Genomic DNA, 17,058 nt, shown 5'->3' with positions numbered 1-17,058 from the left:
AGAAGGCAAGGTGGCTGGACAGGACTGGGAGGAAATTCAGGACAGATAGGCCCAAGCAACAGGCTCATAGAAGGAGAGAAAAAAGATGGCCATTTCAGGAATTTTCATGTTACGGGATCATCATGAGTGGAGAATCTTCCTATCAGTGACAATTGGTTTTCTCTGCTGTCTGTCACTCCCCCGTGTGTCTTTCTTGTAGATGCAGAAAGGCTGGCCTACCTGGGAGAATATTAGAGTTTGGCTATAAATCTTGAAACCATGGTCGCTAAGGTCTTCTTCATCATTTCCAAGACAGAACTATTTGCAGCTACTGCAATCGCTACCCTCCTATTGGTACGGGACTGATGGAAAACATGTGGTTTACCAAAATCTCCCCACCTATGAAGTCTTTATTACTGGGCAGAAGATAAATTGCCTCCAGTACAGAAAGCACTGTTGTGCAAATTACTGTTAACTTGTCCTACCCACAGTCCCTTGTGTGTATGGGGGGAGGGGTGGATACTCTTGGTACCTTCCACATAGAACTGATTAGGAATTAAAATAGACTGTGACAGTATTTTTGATCTGTATGAGAAATGTTCCCAGTGGTGAGAACTCATGGCAATTCCTTAATGGAAAAACGATCTGAAATGCCTAGCTTGAAGAGAGATGAGAGTGCCTAATTTGAATACGGGTGGTTTCAGAAAAGGGATTAATATTGCAGCAAATTAGTCATTCAGATATCACAAACAGGTCATTGGCAACAATTTCTTTAGACCAACTGGATTTTCTCAGAAAAGGTAAATCTGGAATAAATAGGGGGACATACAGCCACATACCTGAATTTACAAGATCTGAACAGGGTGGTTTATAACAGATGCTATTGGAGGTCGCTAATTCATAGGGTTGCCCTAAGTCGTAACTGACTTGAAGGCACATAACACATTCACACAGGCAGGTATTTTGATGCTACTAACGTCATGTGGATGTTGTAAAAAATGTACATTCGTGAGGAACACTGATTCCACAATGAAAACCTGTCTGGAAACACCTTGCACATCTGTGGTGTAGTTTCTCATTGAAGAGAATGAGGAAGCTCAGGCTGAACTCTTTGTGCTTGCTGGAGTCCTACCGAGTCTGGACCATACCAAAAATAATCCATGTAGATTCTATGGGACTAACCACTGCATACTGGCTCTTCCCATGTAATTCTTTTAAAGCTAGTTCTTCCTCATCACACATTCCGGGGTCTACTTCTCACCACCCTATTCAAGTCTCCATGACCCTCAAAGTGGAATAAGCAAAATATCCCAAGGGGAAAATAAATAAATGGCCCTTCAAAATTGTGATGGCTCTTTTACAAGCAGAAGTACAACCTACACTCCCTGAGACATATACATTTAAAGTACAATTAAACTATGAAAAATGTGAGGTGAAATTATTAGAGGGGGGAACCCTTTATAACCATCTGCGCTGCACATGCCTCATACATTTCCCAGTGGAAAAAGCAGGGAAATATTATGATGATTTAAGTTTCAGAGTTAACAGAGACAATGAGAAGAGATGCAGATTATAAGAACAAAGCAAATAGTAGATACAGGTTTAGAGCAGCTCATGAACTGAAGTGATATTTATTGATCAAACATATATGCCTTTCTGCTCAAGGGCTCAAAGAGATTCCAGTGACCATGAGCAAGAGCATGGTACTTAGCCCCAATAAGCAGTGCACAACTGATTTTGAGAAAGCAGACAATAATACACTTACTAGTTAGCACGAAAAATGAATTGTGGAATTCACAGCATTTACATTTTTCCCTACCTTTACTCAGGTAAGCTGTGTTATTCACTGCAAAGAAGAGACAGTCCTGGATCTGGTATCATTGTCTTCCTGAGTCAATATGCTTGTGTCTGGCTTGTGAAACCAGCCAAACTGTTAATGAGCAAGAGTTTAAAGGGACAGAGATTGATTTTGCTGGCATGGCATGTCACTCCCCTCCCCTTTCTCTGTTGACTATACAAATGGTAAGAGTTCATTGGCTGAAGCACTGTGACCCTTCCCCAAAAGGAATGCCTCTTGATTTCCACACTATACATCGCTGGTTTTATACCAAGATGCTCTTTTGTCGGTTTTTTCTTTTTGCCTGTGATATTATTGCTAGATTAAACAAACCTCAGGGTAGTCTCTCATTTATTTCCCCTCCCCAAATGCACGATTCTGTATAGTGAGAGACCTAAAATGATTCAGAAATATTTAATTAGACAGAATTGCTAAAAAAAATCTCATGTATAGAGGGTTAGTAAGCACACATGCTTTAGGAAACTTTTTGATCAGCCAGTTTCCAGATAAAGTAGAAATATCATAGGGACATAATTGCTGATAATGCAGCAGGGAAGGAAGTAGGTGCCTGCTCTGGTAAATCCCAGATTAACAGTTTCAGGGCACAAAACCGCAGGTGCTTTCCATGGTGCTGAAACAACCAGTGAGATAGTATTCACCACGTCCAAGAGCAGATCAGACAAAGCTATGTGGAATCAACTGCCCACAACTATTTTCAAGCACCCTGTTTAGTTGGATCGGTTATATTGTTATTTTAGAAACTATGTTTTATAAATAACCGAAGATGTTCTTCCATCCCAGTGGTTCCAGAGAATAAAAAATAGCATAATGTTTTCCTACTTGATATTGCCTCCAGTTAATAACTAAACCTTTGGAAGGGTAATTTCATTATGGTTAACAACATTCGGAGACTGATTATTTTCTAGAATTTTCTGGAGGAATCATAACATTTGTTCTTTCACACATTACCAAATCCATTTATGATGATTAATGACATCATGTGATTGACAGGTGGGTTGCTCTGCAGAAGCCGAAAAGGTTTCCTACCCCTGGTATAGACAACACTCAGTTAGAAGGACCAATAGTCTGATTTTGGCTCCCATCACATGCAGTGGAGGCAGGAGCCCCTGAAATCTTAGTATTCCAGGTGGTTTGATTCTAAGCCTAACTTAGAGTATGATGACATCCATCTGCAGTGAAAATGGGTGTAGGTCACATTTTTCTACAAAAGCTGGCTTTCCTGTTGAGCCATGTGAGCTTTCAAAATGCCACCCATTATGTGAATGCTTCCTCAGTCTCTGCCTCTGCTTGGCTATGACTGTCTGTGTTTTTCCTCTGCTATATTAAAGTACGGTATATTGTCTCAAGACATAAATGGGAGCCTGCGCATTTACAGGCTCTACAAAAAAACTTCAGAATTAGGCAGAGTGCTATAATTCACTCTGGCCTTATTCCATCTGTGGCTCAAGCGCAGGGAGCCCCTGTATTAAACCTACGTCTGCAGCATGGGCAGGAATATGAAGGTCACCATTTATGACTTTTTAAATGACACTCTCATTGACTGTAAAGAAACAAGGTAAGAATAAACACAAAGCACATTTAGTCCATCTAGTTACATATACATAAAACAGACAAGATGGTAACACCTACATTGTGATTTTGTTTAATTCACGAATTCACCTCATGCATTTTGTATCAGCTTTATCACCCTTTGTTTCATTCATAAATGCTTCTTGTTAACATTCTTGATGATAAAGAGAACACATTCTCTGCTCTTTGGACCCTGTTTAAAACTATCCAGGTATACTTCCATCAGCTGCTTGGTTTAGCAAAGCAAAATGTGTTAGTAAGGGAGGGGGAAGGGAAGAATCAGAGCTTGGAAAAGTTACTTTTTTTGAACTACAACTCCCATCAGCCCCAGCCAGCATGGCCACTGGATTGGGCTGATGGGAGTTGTAGTTCAAAAAAAGTAACTTTTCCAAGCTCTGGGAAGAATACAATAGAAACAGGACTGTGATACGTTCAGTTACATCAGCGTAAATGCAGAGTAATGCTCTCATCTTATAGAAAGAAGCATACATGGCACAGATCATTTGACAGATCCCAGCAAAGCAGTTTCACACTCAGGGGAACAGTAATGACCGAGTCAAATCCCTGGTGCTTATGAGCAGATTAGCAGGAGAAATTGGTTCACAGAATAAGCAGGTGCCACTAACATATGTATATTGATTTTGGATTTGTAAATCATTTTGATGTTAATGAAACCACATCAGCAAATTAAGTCCTTTGGGGAGAGCGCTGTCACAGACAGGGAAATGCACTCATTGGGTGCAATCCTCGTTGCTATCATATATTACGTTAGAAAAGCTTGAGTTGATTCTCATACCTTTAATTCTCATGAGCCACGATGGGGGAAAACATTTAAAAGCTTATATACAATAACTTCATTTCGAGTCCAGTGAGGCCTTGTATTATGTAAGCTACAATCTTAACCATGCCAACAGCGCAATGTGGCTGCAAAAACACCAAATGCTACTTTAAGCTGCATTAACAGAAGTATAGTTTCCAAATCACATGGAGTACGGTTCCCCTCTATTTGGTACAGGTTAGGCCTCATTTTGAGTACTGCATCCAGTTCTGGACACCACATATTAAGGAGGATGCAGACAAACTGGAACAGGTTCAGAGGAGGGCAACAAGGATGATCAGGGCACTTAAAACAAAACTCTGTGAGGAGAGGCTGAAAGAACTGGGCATATTTAGCCTTGAGAACAGACGACTGAGGAGAGATGGGATAGCACTCTTCAAGTACTTGAAAGGTTGCCACATGCAGGAAGACTAGGATCTCTTCTCGATCATCCTAGAGTGCAGGACATGAAATAATGGGCTCAAGTTACAGGAAGCAAATTTCAGCTGACTTCCTGTTAGAGCAGTATGACAATGGAACCAGTTATCTAGGGTTCAGGATGCTGGAACTCTTGGTAACATAAGAGATAAGGCAGTCTGTCTAGAAGATGATGTCAACAGGCTTGGAATATTAACTCCTTTGTTGCTGGAAAAAGAAATAAATTGCTCTTTGCTTGAGAATAGTGGCTATATTGGAAATTGAAGGGGGGTTTTTTTGGTCTTAAGAATGACAATCAAGAAAGCGGCCGAGACCCTGGATGTACAGGAAGGGGTTCTCTCTTTAAACATGTTTCAGAAAATAATGGATGAGATTAAGATAACGAAACAAGAATTGAGACAGAGCAGACAAGAGATGAAAATTGAATTTGGCAAAATGAAACAGGAGCTGAAAGAAATAAAGGATTCTATGAGAAAAGAAGATATAACTGGACAAGCAACAGGAAATGAAAGAAAAATTAAAGGGAAGGTGCAAGTCCTGGAGATTGGAATAGATATATCAAATGTGGAATTTGAAAAAGATTTGGACTTTATAGCTGTGATGGATCCTAGTGACAAAGATTATTGCTTGGAATTCAGCGCTGTCTCTGAAGGAATTGGTGAAGATATCAGAGATAAATTTATCAATGTTTCAAAAAAATTTCTGGACTGGAATGATCTGATGGAACCTGAGATAGAGAAAGTTTATAGAATTAATTCCAGATATGTGACAATGGAAAAACTCTCAAGAGATGTGCTAGTGCACCCCGTAAAAAAGAAGAACAGAGATATGACTTTACAACAATATTTCAGTAACACAGTCAGAATTGATGGCAAGAAAATATTTGTGATGAAGGAAATTCCTATTAGACTCTTTCTATATGACTATGACAGCAGAATTATGTGTGCAAGGATGGACGATGGAAGATGGAACTAACACTGATAATGGAAGAATAGCTGTTGAAACTACTGGATTTATTAGACTTGAATAGATGGATTGACATGTCTATTTGGAGAAAAATCAATAGAAATATTTCTCAAGAACTGGAAACCTCTCTTTGACTTTTTGTGGAAAGAATAAAATGATATGATGTTAATGAGATTTAATGATTAACCAAGATAACCACTGGAGGAAAGTGATTTTGTAATATATTAAGGGACAGGTTTGCTATATACTATAGACCTATAGCTGATTTAAGACAAATCGGAAGTCAATATTTTTATTGTTTTAATTATTAATTTGTTCTTTTTCTTTTTCTTTTGTTGTGTTTTTAGAAATCTGAATAAAAATTTATATTAAAAAAAAGGATGCTGGAGATGGTGGGCTCTCCAATACTGGAGGCCTTCAAGAGGCAGCTGAACAGCTATCTGTTGGGTATGCTTTAATTTGGATTCCTGCATTGAGCAGGAGGTTGGACTCGATGGCTTTATAAGCCCCTTCCAACTCTACTATTCTTCCAACTCTACTATTCTATGATTCTATGTTTCTGTGCTGAAGTAAGTCCCACCAACTTCAATGGGACTTACTCCCAGGTAAGTAGGGTTAGGAGTCTAGCCCCACAGAGGAAACAGCTCTTGTCAGTTTGAGGGGAAGGGGTGGGGAGTTTGTGTGAGCTACAATCCTAATCATGTCTACTCTGAAGTAAGCCCTCCAACAGGTCTTACTTCCAGGTGAATAGGGTTAGGATTCCAGCCATAGAGGAAACAGCTCTTATCAGTTTGAGGAATGCTTTAGAGAAAAGCTAGAAAGAAGCATGGAATATCAGACATTGATTTGAAGCTAGGGGCCTAAGGAGATGTCTTGTGCAGCTACTGGGGGCACAAACCTCTATCAGATAGCTAAGCAGAAACTAGGCGGCTTAGAACACTGTGTGAAATGTAATTTTTTCAAGTTAAGTTAGTTTTACATTAACAGAGCAATCCTATGAATGTCTACTCAGAAGTAAGTCCTATTTAGTTCAACAGAGCTTGCTGCTAAGTGAGTATAGAACTGGACCCTTAAATACATACACTGAATCCCTTCCTTTAATGACTAGAAATGTTATCCTTAAATATTATAGTATCTATAATAAATCTGTTAAGTCTTTAATGTGCCATTGAACTCTTGTTGTTTTCTGCTATAGTGTAACACTGCTACCCTCGCTGGATCGTCACCTTGTAGTGGTGAGTGGGCTTGTGTGTTCCAATGAACCCTATGAGCGATGCCATCGGGAGTCATGTACTCCCAGCAGGGTCACCCATGGCGGTAAGGTCAAGTGAGAGGAATCAGACAAAGAATAATCCAAGAATGTCCTCAACAGCAGAACAGGCAGAGGATAACAATGTGTATGTTACAACAGCTGTGAAGGTGGATGAAGGTTGCAGCAGATAAAAGACTTCCAATCATTGTGGTATCCATGCCATTGGATCAAAGCCTTTTTCTGTCAAGATTATGTGTTGATCATTGTGCACCAATCTCCCCACATAAAACAAATTCACGCACAGGCATCTTCCAACCAAACCAAACCAAAAATCCCATGGCGATCAGCAAATGGTGATGGGGGCAGGACAGTGAAATCCGGAAGCCCCTAGTCATGGACCAGCACATGGGTGGTGGATACAAACTCAGTTGTCCTGCCTCAAGGACCGAGGCAGTTGAGTAGTTCAGCAGCTATAACCATGACTGAGCAGTCCTATTCAGGTTCCGCTCTGCTCACCCCGTATGGGGACGGGGGCCAGAAAAGGTGCCCTAAACATAGTCTGCCTCATCTCTCTCCCTGACTGGATTACCGCATCCAGTGGGGTCACCACTTAGCGGTCACAAAAGACAATTGAATTTTGGAACATGGAATATATGGACATTGCTGGACAATACAGATAGTGAACATCCTGAACACAGGACTGCCATCATCTCAAGGGAGTTGAGATGTTTTAGTATTGACATAGCAGCACTCCAAGAAACTCGAAGAGCAGGAGAAGGACAACTGAAGGAAGAAAAAGGAGGTTATACCTTCTTCTGGAAAGGACTGCCTGAACAAGAATGACAAATACATGGAGTAGGCTTTGCTATTAAAAATAATCTTGTGAAGCTCTTGTCAGAAGTTCCTACTGACATTAACGAACGACTCTCAACTCTCCGGTTAAAACTTGCCAAAAACCAGCAGGCAACTACTCTAAGTGCTTATGCACCAACATTAGATGCTGATAAAGACATCAAGGAAAATTTTTATAACCAGCTGGACACCCTCTTATCAGAGATACCTACGGAGGATAAAATTATCCTCTTGGGCGATTTCAATGCAAGAGTTGGGCGTGATTTTGATTTATGGCCAGAAACCATTGGGAAAGAAGGAGTTGGCAATAGCAACCTGAATGGCATTCTACTTCTGACTAAATGTGCAGAGCATAATCTTGTTATTACAAACACATTCTTTCAACAGAAAAATAAATTTAAAACATCATGGAAGCACCCTTGGTCAAAACACTGGCATCTCCTGGATTACATAATTGTCCATGCCAGAGATCGTCGTGATGTTCTTCTCACTAGGGCCATGATGAGTGCTGATGACTGCTGGACAGATCACCGATTAATTCGATCCACTATGGCCATTAATATTGTTCCTCAACGTAGGCTCCAAGGAAGAAAACCAAGTCGTAAAATGAGCATCCATGCCCTTCAAGATCCTATTAAGCGAGCCTGCTTTCAAACAACACTCAAGAAACATCTACCAATGGAACTCCCTGAAAATGTTGAGGAACACTGGATTAAACTGAAGACATCCATTATTGCAGCATGTGAAAAACTATTGGATACCAAACTAAGAAACATCAGGATTGGTTTGATGAGAATGATAGTGAGATTGAACATATCATCAACAGGAAAAGGAAAGCCTTTCAGATATGGCAGAAAGACATTAACTGTGCTGCTAAGAAAAAAACTATGCCAGTGCAAAGGCTGAGGTCCAAAGAAGAACTAGAGAATGTAAGAAAGCCTGGTGGATAAAGTAATCTCAAGAAATCCAGCACTTTGCAGATGCTCATGATGCATGGGGCTTTTTTAATGCCACAAAGGCCATCTATGGACCAACAAATTATGGTACAAATCTCTTATGTTCAATGATGGTACCAAACCTCTTAAGGATAAAGAGTCTATTGCACCACGCTGGAAAGAGCACTGCCACGACCTCCTTAATCGTAACTGTATTGTGGTTGGTGAGGTCTTCTCACAAATTCCACAACAACAAACTCGAGACATGCTTGCAGTATTCCCTAATTTGGATGAAGTCAGTAAAGCCATCAATCTAATGAAGAACAACAAAGCTAGTGGACCTGATGGGATTCCTGCTGAAGTCTTTAAAGAAGGTGGGCCTGACCTTACACAAGAACTTCATAAGCTCACTGAAAAAATCTGGATGAGGGAGGAGATCCCAGAAGACTTTAGGGACGCCATAATTATCACCCTTTTTAAGTAGGGTGATAGAACAGTTTGTGGGAATTATTGAGGTATCTCTCTTCTTGCTACCGCAAGTAAAATCCTTGCAAGTATCTGTCATGGCCCCGTCAGAGGACTCATCAGACGAGAATGACTCGGGAGTAACAGCAGCAGACCAAGAAGGAGAAATGGAGGAAACTCCTGAGAACCTAGCTCGTTCTCCCCCTCAGCTGCAGAGCACCTCAGACACAGCTGAAGCCCTTCAGCCAGACACAAACAGTGAACAGGATACTCCCCCCTCACCTGCAGAACGTAGACAGCAGAAGGTCAGGCAGAAGAGGGGCAGGCCTGTCCACTTAAGGCCAAAACGCTGATGGCTCACACCTGCTGACAAACCTGCTCCTTAAAAGTCAAACCTTGGTTTCAGCTTGTTGCTGACTACAACGTCAGGCGTGGCTTCGTGTGTTTCTAGTTTCCCTGAATCTTATCTTGGACTGACCCCTTGGCAATTGAACCCAGACCTCTACTGACCTCGCTTCTGGACTTCTGGCTTGGCACGTAAGCTTAGGAAGGGCCTTGCCCTTATCATGCTTCATCCTCGTTAGCCTGGCAGATTTACGACCAGACTGCCAGCTAAGGACTTTCCTGCCCTGATAACTACCCAGGAATGTCCAGCCCCCACGGCACTGCTGTCTCAGTGCAGAGCTGACAGTATCCTCACAAATCGCCTCCTGCTGATCTCAGAGGATGTCCTCCCCGAATCTCAAAATGGTTTCCGCCCTTCCAGGGGGACAGTGGACATGATCTCCACTGTACAACAGCTTCAAGAAAAATGCCGGGAGCAGAATCGACCTTTAAATATGGGATTTATTGATCTGACTAAGGCCTTTGATACTGTGAATCAAACCGGTCTCTGGACCAACCTTCTGAAAACTGGATGCCCTGATAAATGTGTAAATATTTTGCGACTCCTCCATGACAACATGACAGCAACAATTTTGGACAACAATGGCTTTCAGAGCGATCCATTCAGAGTCCGATCAGGCGTAAAACAGGGGTGTGTCATTGTCCCTATTTGCTATCTTCATTGCTATGATTCTACACCTTATTGAGGGGAAACTTTCTACTGGTGTGGAAATCATATATCGAACCGATGGAAAGCTTTTTAATCTCAGTAGGCAAAAAGTAAGGTAATGTCAATCTCTGTCGTAGAACTTCAATATACCAATGATAATGTAGTCTCTGCACTTTCAAAGGAAGATCTTCAAACTATCCTAGATGTCTTTGCAGAAGCATATGGAAAGCTTGGGCTTTCACTTAATATTAAAAAAAACCAAAGTGCTTCAACAACAGCTGCGAACTAATCCCTCTGTAGCACCATCAATCCAACTTAATGGTGCGACGCTGGAGAATGTCGATCATTTCCTCTAACTTGGCAGACATCTCTCTGTAAAAGCTGACATCGATGCTGAAATTCAACATCATTTGAGCTCTGCGAGTGCTGCATTCTCCCGAATGAAGCGTAGAGTGTTCGAGGATCGGGATATTTGCAGGGAGACCAAAATGCTTATTTACAAAGCCATTGTACTACCAATGTAGTACAATGTCTACTGTACACCTGTGAAACATGGACCATTTATAAACGCCACTCCCAACTTCTTGAAAGATTCCACTAGCACTGCCTCCGGAAAATTCTGCAAATTACTTAGGAAGACAGACGGACTAATGTTAGCGTTTTGGAAGAAGCAAAGACTACCAGTGTTGAAACAATGATTCTTCAACATCAGCTTCACTGGACCGGCCATGTTGTTCGAATGCCTGATCACTGTCTTCCAAAGCAGCTACTTTACTCCCAACTTAAGGATGGAAAATGGAATATCGGTGGACAGCAAAAGAGGTTTAAAGATGTTCTTAAAAATCTTAAAAAATGTAACATGAACATTGAGAACTGGGAAGTCTTGGCCCATGAATGTCCCAAATGGAGGTCAGCTATTATCAAAGTGCTGTGGACTTTGAAGAAGTACAAATACAGGGCGAATGGGACAAACAAGCTAAGCGGAAGGCACATCAAACAAATCCTCATCACGACCATCTTCCATCTGGAAACCTATGTCCTCACTGTGGGAGGCTGTGTGGATCCAGAATTGACCTCCACAGTCACTTACAGACCCACTGTTAAAGACCTTATCTTGGAAGACAATCTTACTCCGCCACGAATGATCGCCAATGAATGAACACTGCTACCCTTCAGGACTGTGCCACAAAGATGCCAAAAGATATTTGCTAAAACTTTGCCCCAAACCCTGGAATTCCTGTGACATGAATGAATAATACCTACAGTCATAACTGTAATAAAAGCAATGTAATGGCTAGGTAACATAGTAATTGGAAATTTGTCAAAATATTAGACATTATAGATTATAATTATTCCTTAGTCCAAACAGGAAGTTGAAATCTATTTTAAAAGAGCATAACCTTGAACAGGTATATTTAAGTAACTCTCACAGCTCAATGGGGCTTGCATCCAAGGATGAGAGAATTGTGGAGACAATCTGCATAAAGAATCTGCATTTATAAAACAAAGACAGAGCAAAGTGCACAGACAGGTTCCAACTTCCAATACATATTCAATTAAAAAAATGACAGCAAGACAAGCAGAGTTCAGAGATGTTTGGGGTGAAAATTTTATCAGAAGATTCGGTATCGCAGACTGCTTACAATCTCTCGCATGTTGGGTGAAAGTTGGTCTGTTTGCAAATGTGCAGTCTCTGCCAAAGATCACTCTTGAGTTTGCTTTCAGCAAAGTTCATCACCACCCCTATCTGGCAATAAGGCTATTCATCGGCAGGGCAGGTGTGTCAGGTGGCTGAAGAGATAAAACAAACTCTTACTCCCCCCAATCAATACGGGAGTGATCAAAACATGGTTGTACAGTTGCCAAAAAAACAATTCTGATTCACACAGGCTTATCACTTAATTCAGAGGTAGATGATGTGGTGCCCTCCAGATGTTGGACTTCAGCTCCCATCAGCCCCAGCTAGCATGGCCAATGGTCAGGGATGATGGGAGTTGTAATCCAACACATCTGGAGAGCACATTCCCCTGAACTAGTTACTCAACCACTGATGTCTTGTAGCCGAAGGTGTGAACTGCTTCCATTGAAGAAAAATGTCTGTAGCATGAATCTGTGGTGCTTGGTGACAGCAGTATCAAATGTTGCCTTGGCTATGAGAATTAATCACAAAACATCCGTGTATGAATTGGTCCAAAATCACAGCCTGTTCAACTGTGAATGTCCCTGTTTGGAATACAGCACATTTTTTTTCCTTCTTGCAGTTTTCATTACATAGAATCATTTTCTTTGGCTTGCAGTCTTTGGAATAATTGTATAAAGCATCTGTGGCAATTATGGGTACAGAATGAAGAACTTCGGAAATTACCAGAATGTTTGAGCAATTTCTAACTCCAGTGCTCATATTCTCTAGAGCAGCCATTCTAACCCCCCTTCTTTTTTTATTCTATCTTTCACTTGTTTGCACAGCAACCACATGAAAATAGGCACTTGAACGTTCCCTGAACCCTAGCAACGAAACACTCACAAACCAATGCTAACAAAAAAGTCTGCATCCCTGACCAATTCAAAAATACTGTTGGGAAGGTCACTTGAATATGGTAAAGCTTTCAAACACAACTAAAAGCATACATGACAGGATGTCATATGTACAGCAATCAAAAGTGTTTTTATACAGCATTAACTGGGGGGATCAATTAAATTTAACCCCCTTATTAGATTGTCTGCACTATAATTTACCAGTTAAGGTTCCTAGATCACATTCACACCAAACACTTATTCTGCCATTATTCTACTTTAAACAGCCCCAAAGAATCTTGGGAAGTATAGTTTGTGAAGGGTACCGAGAGTTGTTAGGAGACCCCTTTTCCCCTCACAGAGCTACAATTCTCAAAGTGGTTTAACAGTCAGTCCTATCTTCCCAGATCCACTGCCCCATTGACATAGAGCCACCAGCTGCCACTGTGGGCAACGGTTTCCGACTCCCATTTAACAAAAGCAGTAACAAAACTGCTTCTCCTAATTAGAAAGCTAACTAGAAGTGGACTTTTGTGTTAAAGGACTGTGAGCACTGTTCAGTTATGGTTCTGAAAAAAATAATAATCTAGGGTTCAGAATGTGCCCAGAAGCACCCAATTCCTTAATTCTATCTATATGACTTTTGCACCTGGTTCTGGCTCTGTGGATCTAATAAAAATACAAAGTAGATTCAACAGAACTGAAGTCTCCTGGTCCACTCCTGGTCCAGGGCAAAAGTCTTTCCCAGCCCTGCTAACTGAAGTCTTGTATATGGAGATGGCAAAGATTGAACCTGGAATCTTATTCATACAGTGAATCAACGGCTGTATAGATCTCTGTCACTGGGCTAAGGATGCACAGCAGCACCTATCCTAGTGTCTCATTTATGGGATCTGTTACAGATTAGAACATTATTTGTGTGTTCTTAAATTCTGTCTGTGGAAGCAGTATAGAACTACACTCTACTTTCCTGCATTTAGTGGGAAGGTCTGAAAGGAGAATGCAAGTGTATTTGGCTGTATGTGCTTACAACCCTCCTCACAATTCACATTTGGGAACCCTGATTGCACAGGGTTATGATTACATCACTGTAATCAGGGAAGACTGTAACCACATTCAGACAATCACACTTACAATCCCCCTTCAAATCTACTTACTCTACCCAGGGATGCACAGCTCTCTGACCATTCCACAGATAGAATTTAAAAATGACTGAATACCTCAGGACTGTGTTTTCTAAACTGGAGGTCCCTAGAAGTTATCTGGGGTTCATCAATAAGAAGGCCAATAATAGCAAACAAGCTTTTCTGGAAAAATAGCTTGCCCCACATCCCCAGTCTTTCTCTGCAATCTGCAGCAGCTGGGGAATATTAGATGTGTCCTATTCATGCTCGCAGTGTACATGGGTTCACACAGTGAAGCCAATCATCCCTACCTAGTGGCCCACATGAACTGAGTAAACACCCTAAAATGAGCTCCAGAATTTTGCACAGCTTGTATTGGTTTTGCATAATTTATATTCAGCAACCACACTGGTGTGAAAAGTCTTTCCTAAAGGCAGGTGTGGAAAAATTTCTGATGCAGGTGGAGTCTTGCCATTCTGATAAACCTGAGATACAAGGAAAAATGACCTATTCATTTGTATTAAGGGACCCAAATGCAGGGATGTTGCCCCTTGAAAGAGCAAGAAAACCCTATCATTGCTGCATAGGGTACTAAAGAAAAGTTTGCCAAGCCCCGAAAGCTTGAATTTAAGGTGGTATCTTTTAAGATGGTTAATTTAAGGTAGTAAATAAGAGATCTCATAGGTAGAACATTCTGTGTGATAAAATGTTCACTTTGAAGATGCACAAACTAGAGCTGTACACTGGACTCAGCTGAGAACCAAACCAAATCAGGCCTATTTGGGGGGCGGGATCCAGGCATCACTCTAGTTAGGTTGAGACAGCCCTAGATCATTCCAGGTTGGATTGGCTGGCCTGGAGCAATCTGAGATTGTCATGGGGTGGGGCATCAAGCAGAAAGGAGGGGCAGGTATTAGGTGGGAAAAGGAGAAAAACTGCAAAAAGGCCAAAAGGAGAGACCTAGTTGACTGTCTGCATCTTCTCAGGAGAAGGTAGGAGTTCCTGCCCAGCCTGTTTCCCGCTGGGCCTCTCCTTCATCCTTCATGATGCCCCACTAGGGTTGCCAGGTCAGAAGCATCCCAAATCCTGAGATTTTCGGGGTGAGCCCTAGTGATGTCACAGGGGTGGGACCTAGTAATGTCACAGGGGTGGGACCTAGTGATGTCATTAAGCATGATACATTAAGCATCAACCACAGTTGCTTGGCACATAAAATTCAAACAAACATTTCTCTGATTGGAAATTGAAATAGAAAACGTAGCTAAAAGATGGACCCTGGGTAGGAAACATTTAATCTAGCCTACTTGCTTTTGGCAAAAAGGGTTTAAGTGCCCTCAGGCCAGGCCAGTCACCAGAAGGCCATTGTAGGAAGCTATAAAGATTACTGGGTGACCATTGACTACTCACCATCTCTCAGCCTAATCTGCCCCTCAGGATGAAAATAACAGAGGGGAACCATGACCACCCCAAGGAAGAAGGGTACACTTAATATGTAGAGGAAATAATCACGTACAGCCATAGTGTGAAATCAGATACTTATCAAGACACAGTATGAAGAAATATTTATATAAGCATGCCTGTCAAATATGTTTATTATTTATGCAACCTGTAAAGATATTTATAATGGAATCCTATGCATGTTTACTCAGAAGTGAGTCCCAATGTATTCAATGGGGCTTACTCAGACAGGGAAGTGTGCCCACAACTGCAACCTCAAGAGATAAGAACTTCATTCACCCAACCCCAAATTCAGAATCATACCTCTTTAAGCTATTTTACAACTCTTTATACATGTTTTTATGGTTATTGAATTTTAAAGGGATTTATTTCTTATTGTGAGCTGCCTTGGTTTCCAGTCGGCAACCCTACCTCACAGGGTTGTTGGAAAGACTCCATATACGCACACACACTGGAGATGTAAAAATACATATACCCCATATAATAGTTACCAGTTGGTCATTGCAGAATATTTTTTTTAAAAAATGGTATTAATTTCCTACATAATAAGAGCAGTGATATCTATGTAAGCCCTGTCTAATTGCTTTAAAAACAGGATTGGAGGGGGGAGAGAAAGATTTACAACAGAAACACAATCATTTACTGTGTTCACTCAAAAGTCCCATTAGTTTACAGCACAATCCCAACAATGTCTACTCAAAAGTAAGTCCTACTGAATTCAATGGGGTTTACTCTGGGTATGTGGGATTAGCATTGCAGCTTTACTCCCAAATACTGGATTAAAGCTTCATATTGAGAAGGTTTTCAAAACACTGCCCTCTTCAACAGCCCAGGAAAATTTAAACTTGCACACAAGAGAGAAAAAGACTGAAAGTTATATACTTGCTCAATTTATGAGATTTTCAGATAAGCAGGAAAAAACAACAGTTTTCTGGCCTTGCAATGGGGTCTAGCTACTGCCTTGTCAATCATAACCCTGACCACTTATTGGCTACAAACCTGAAAGGGTGTGGTTAGAGCAGCTAGCTAGCTAGTAGCTCATTTAACAGAAGTTGTGGGTTGGTGGCTGATGTTTTGGTGTATTGGTGGCTGATGTTTTGGTGTATATCTCTTGAACCAGACCACCTAGAAATGTTTTTTTAATGAAAGCTGAGAGTCTGGAGATTAAAGTGACTCACCCAGAGGCCCAGAGTTGTCCCCAAAAATCTGGAGTCTCTGGGCAAAAACTGGAGACCTGGCAACCCTATTCCCTGAAGCAGCACTTTCCAGGATAGAATCCTCCAGTTACCAGCTGGTAAGCAGGGGACTCAGTCCTGAAGGCTACAGGTTGCTGCTCCTTCATGAGGTGCTTCCCTCCATATGAGCAGCATGCTGCAGGATCAAACGCTCTTGCTTTCAGTTGAGAGAGGGATGGAAGGAGACACAGCATCTGCTCTCCCCTGCCCTTGACCATATGTTTAATTAGCATTTTAGTGATAGGTATTAATATAGCAAAATAATCTTTGAAAAGCAAGTTGAAACAACATTTAATTTTCATTGGGTCAATAAGCCTGTCCATTATTTTCACTGGGTAAATAAGCCTGTCCAACTGGGTGGATGCACAATTTACATCAGAATAATCAAAACCTGTTTAAAGAATGTCAGTCTCTTTTGTTGGAATGGCAGTCATCATATTTGTCCTTTCTTGGGAATATTTCCACTGTAAAGATTATAGTTTTACCTAAGTTAAATTCTTTACTTCAAAACTTGCCAACAACTAAATTGGTGTCAGCAGCTT

At 41.2% G+C, this 17,058-nt stretch overlaps 1 protein-coding gene across 1 annotated transcript in view; it reads right to left on the bottom strand.

Moving 5' to 3' along the window:
- PRLHR (prolactin releasing hormone receptor) overlaps positions 1 to 17,058 on the bottom strand; it is a 53,030-nt gene that overhangs the window by 1,671 nt on the left and 34,301 nt on the right.

Source organism: Rhineura floridana, chromosome 7 (genome assembly GCF_030035675.1).
Source record: "Rhineura floridana isolate rRhiFlo1 chromosome 7, rRhiFlo1.hap2, whole genome shotgun sequence".
NCBI classification, from domain to species: Eukaryota; Metazoa; Chordata; class Lepidosauria; order Squamata; family Rhineuridae; genus Rhineura; species Rhineura floridana.
The sequence above is the reverse complement of the archived record's forward strand: the minus strand, read 5'-3'. Positions and strand labels throughout refer to the sequence as shown.